General features: G+C 43.0%; 7 non-coding genes across 7 annotated transcripts; all 7 read right to left on the bottom strand.

Moving 5' to 3' along the window:
- Positions 1 to 402: 402 nt before the first annotated feature.
- On the bottom strand, positions 403 to 521 carry LOC129088754 (5S ribosomal RNA). Its single transcript, XR_008531108.1, has one exon. It is a non-coding gene; the product is annotated as a 5S ribosomal RNA (ribosomal RNA).
- A 372-nt stretch (positions 522 to 893) lies between these two features.
- LOC129088756 (5S ribosomal RNA) lies at positions 894 to 1,013 on the bottom strand. The gene has a single exon (XR_008531110.1). It is a non-coding gene; the product is annotated as a 5S ribosomal RNA (ribosomal RNA).
- Positions 1,014 to 1,394: 381 nt separating this feature from the next.
- Positions 1,395 to 1,513, bottom strand: LOC129088755 (5S ribosomal RNA). The gene has a single exon (XR_008531109.1). It is a non-coding gene; the product is annotated as a 5S ribosomal RNA (ribosomal RNA).
- A 383-nt stretch (positions 1,514 to 1,896) lies between these two features.
- Positions 1,897 to 2,017, bottom strand: LOC129088751 (5S ribosomal RNA). Its single transcript, XR_008531105.1, has one exon. It is a non-coding gene; the product is annotated as a 5S ribosomal RNA (ribosomal RNA).
- Positions 2,018 to 2,398: 381 nt separating this feature from the next.
- Positions 2,399 to 2,517, bottom strand: LOC129088753 (5S ribosomal RNA). Its single transcript, XR_008531107.1, has one exon. It is a non-coding gene; the product is annotated as a 5S ribosomal RNA (ribosomal RNA).
- Positions 2,518 to 2,898: 381 nt separating this feature from the next.
- On the bottom strand, positions 2,899 to 3,017 carry LOC129088750 (5S ribosomal RNA). Its single transcript, XR_008531104.1, has one exon. It is a non-coding gene; the product is annotated as a 5S ribosomal RNA (ribosomal RNA).
- Positions 3,018 to 3,820: 803 nt separating this feature from the next.
- Positions 3,821 to 3,940, bottom strand: LOC129088752 (5S ribosomal RNA). Its single transcript, XR_008531106.1, has one exon. It is a non-coding gene; the product is annotated as a 5S ribosomal RNA (ribosomal RNA).
- Between the last annotated feature and the right edge of the window lie 50 nt (positions 3,941 to 3,990).

Genomic DNA, 3,990 nt, shown 5'->3' with positions numbered 1-3,990 from the left:
CAGGGTGGTATGGCCGTAAGCAAATATTGTTGCCTACCAAAGGGCCTTTTAAAGATACTATATCACCACGCTTTGCTCTTTCGTCTATACAGGGAGCGCCTGCAGATTTCCAGACACACTCACAGCTTTTAAATGTCAAATCAGAATGTACAAAGTGGCTATAAGGATCACAAATGTAGTGCAGTAAAAATATTAATATTTACTGTTGAAATGTAGAATACGTTAGCATAAAATTGAAAAGAAAATGATCGATGAGCTTAGGAATGATGAAAGCCATCATTTAACTGGATTTGTGTCATTTCTATACCGGCAAGTCATGATCTAGCTATATCCTTCCCACCCTGTCGGTGTCCACTGAAAAAGCAGCAGCGCCCTCTGCTTTTTGTAAAGAGGAGTGAAAAAAGCTTACAGCACCTGGTATTCCCAGGCGGTCTCCCATCCAAGTACTGACCAGGCCCGACCCTGCTTAGCTTCCGAGATCAGACGAGATCGGGCGTGTTCAGGGTGGTATGGCCGTAAGCAAATATTGTGCCTACCAAAGGTCCTTTTAAAGATACTATATCTTGCTCTGTCGTCTATACAGGGAGCGCCTGCAGATTCCAGACACACTCACAGCTTTTAAATGTCAAATCAGAATGTACAAAGTGGCTATAAGGATCACAAATGTGGTGCAGTAAAAATATTAATATTTACTGTTGAAATGTAGAATACGTTAGCATAAAATTGAAAAGAAAATGATCGATGAGCTTAGGAATGATGAAAGCCATCATTTAACTGGATTTGTGTCATTTCTATACCGGCAAGTCATGATCTAGCTATATCCTTCCCACCCTGTCGGTGTCCACTGAAAAAGCAGCAGCGCCCTCTGCTTTTTGTAAAGAGGAGTGAAAAAAAGCTTACAGCACCTGGTATTCCCAAATGGTCTCCCATCCAAGTACTGACCAGGCCCGACCCTGCTTAGCTTCCGAGATCAGACGAGATCGGGGCGTGTTCAGGGTGGTATGGCCGTAAGCAAATATTATTGCCTACCAAAGGTCCTTTTAAAGATACTATATCACCACGCTTTGCTCTATCGTCTATACAGGGAGCGCCTGCAGATTTCCAGACACACTCACAGCTTTTAAATGTCAAATCAGAATGTACAAAGTGGCTATAAGGATCACAAATGTAGTGCAGTAAAAATATTAATATTTACTGTTGAAATGTAGAATACGTTAGCATAAAATTGAAAAGAAAATGATCGATGAGCTTAGGAATGATGAAAGCCATCATTTAACTGGATTTGTGTCATTTCTATACCGGCAAGTCATGATCTAGCTATATCCTTCCCACCCTGTCGGTGTCCACTGAAAAAGCAGCAGCGCCCTCTGCTTTTTGTAAAGAGGAGTGAAAAAAACTTACAGCACCTGGTATTCCCAGGCGGTCTCCCATCCAAGTACTGACCAGGCCCGACCCTGCTTAGCTTCCGAGATCAGACGAGATCGGGCGTGTTCAGGGTGGTATGGCCGTAAGCAAATATTGTGCCTACCAAAGGTCCTTTTAAAGATACTATATCACCACGCTTTGCTCTGTCGTCTATACAGGGAGCGCCTGCAGATTTCCAGACACACTCACAGCTTTTAAATGTCAAATCAGAATGTACAAAGTGGCTATAAGGATCACAAATGTAGTGCAGTAAAAATATTAATATTTACTGTTGAAATGTAGAATACGTTAGCATAAAATTGAAAAGAAAATGATCGATGAGCTTAGGAATGATGAAAGCCATCATTTAACTGGATTTGTGTCATTTCTATACCGGCAAGTCATGATCTAGCTATATCCTTCCCACCCTGTCGGTGTCCACTGAAAAAGCAGCAGCGCCCTCTGCTTTTTGTAAAGAGGAGTGAAAAAAAAAGCTTACAGCACCTGGTATTCCCAGGCGGTCTCCCATCCAAGTACTGACCAGGCCCGACCCTGCTTAGCTTCCGAGATCAGACGAGATCGGGCGTGTTCCAGGGTGGTATGGCCCGTAAGCAAATATTGTGCCTACCAAAGGTCCTTTTAAAGATACTATATCACCACGCTTTGCTCTGTTCGTCTATACAGGGAGCGCCTGCAGATTTCCAGACACACTCACAGCTTTTAAATGTCAAATCAGAATGTACAAAGTGGCTATAAGGATCACAAATGTAGTGCAGTAAAAATATTAATATTTACTGTTGAAATGTAGAATACGTTAGCATAAAATTGAAAAGAAAATGATCGATGAGCTTAGGAATGATGAAAGCCATCATTTAACTGGATTTGTGTCATTTCTATACCGGCAAGTCATGATCTAGCTATATCCTTCCCACCCTGTCGGTGTCCACTGAAAAAGCAGCAGCGCCCTCTGCTTTTTGTAAAGAGGAGTGAAAAAAGCTTACAGCACCTGGTATTCCCAGGCGGTCTCCCATCCAAGTACTGACCAGGCCCGACCCTGCTTAGCTTCCGAGATCAGACGAGATCGGGCGTGTTCAGGGTGGTATGGCCGTAAGCAAATATTGTGCCTACCAAAGGTCCTTTTAAAGATACTATATCACCACGCTTTGCTCTTTCGTCTATACAGGGAGCGCCTGCAGATTTCCAGACACACTCACAGCTTTTAAATGTCAAATCAGAATGTACAAAGTGGCTATAAGGATCACAAATGTAGTGCAGTAAAAATATTAATATTTACTGTTGAAATGTAGAATACGTTAGCATAAAATTGAAAAGAAAATGATCGATGAGCTTAGGAATGATGAAAGCCATCATTTAACTGGTTGTGTCATTTCTATACCGGCAAGTCATGATCTAGCTATATCCTTCCCACCCTGTCGGTGTCCACTGAAAAAGCAGCAGCGCCCTCTGCTTTTTTTGTAAAGAGGAGTGAAAAAAAGCTTACAGCACCTGGTATTCCCAGGCGGTCTCCCATCCAAGTACTGACCAGGCCCGACCCTGCTTAGCTTCCGAGATCAGACGAGATCGGGCGTGTTCAGGGTGGTATGGCCGTAAGCAAATATTGTGCCTACCAAAGGTCCTTTTAAAGATACTATATCACCACGCTTTGCTCTGTCGTCTATACAGGGAGCGCCTGCAGATTTCCAGACACACTCACAGCTTTTAAATGTCAAATCAGAATGTACAAAGTGGCTATAAGGATCACAAATGTAGTGCAGTAAAAATATTAATATTTACTGTTGAAATGTAGAATCGTTAGCATAAAATTGAAAAGAAAATGATCGATGAGCTTAGGAATGATGAAAGCCATCATTTAACTGGATTTGTGTCATTTCTATACCGGCAAGTCATGATCTAGCTATATCCTTCCCACCCTGTCGGTGTCCACTGAAAAAGCAGCAGCGCCCTCTGCTTTTGTAAAGAGGAGTGAAAAAAGCTTACAGCACCTGGTATTCCCAGGCGGTCTCCCATCCAAGTACTGACCAGGCCCGACCCTGCTTAGCTTCCGAGATCAGGCGAGATCGGGCGTGCTTTGCTCTGTCGTCTATACAGGGAGCATGCAGATTTCCAGACACACTCACAGCTTTTAAATGTCAAATCAGAATGTACAAAGTGGCTATAAGGATCACAAATGTAGTGCAGTAAAAATATTAATATTTACTGTTGAAATGTAGAATATCGTTAGCATAAAATTGAAAAGAAAATGATCGATGAGCTTAGGAATGATGAAAGCCATCATTTAACTGGTTTGTGTCATTTGTATACCGGCAAGTCATGATCTAGCTATATCCTTCCCACCCTGTCGGTGTCCACTGAAAAAGCAGCAGCGCCCTCTGCTTTTGTAAAGAGCAGTGAAAAAAGCTTACCAGCACCTGGTATTCCCAGGCGGTCTCCCATCCAAGTACTGACCAGGCCCGACCCTGCTTAGCTTCCGAGATCAGGCGAGATCGGGCGTGTTCAGGGTGGTATGGCCGTAAGCAAATATTGTGCCTACCAAAGGGCCTTTTAAAGATACTATATCACCACGCT

Source organism: Anoplopoma fimbria, unplaced genomic scaffold, assembly GCF_027596085.1.
Source record: "Anoplopoma fimbria isolate UVic2021 breed Golden Eagle Sablefish unplaced genomic scaffold, Afim_UVic_2022 Un_contig_3375_pilon_pilon, whole genome shotgun sequence".
NCBI lineage: Eukaryota > Metazoa > Chordata > Actinopteri > Perciformes > Anoplopomatidae > Anoplopoma > Anoplopoma fimbria.
This window is presented reverse-complemented; position numbering and strand designations above follow the sequence as displayed.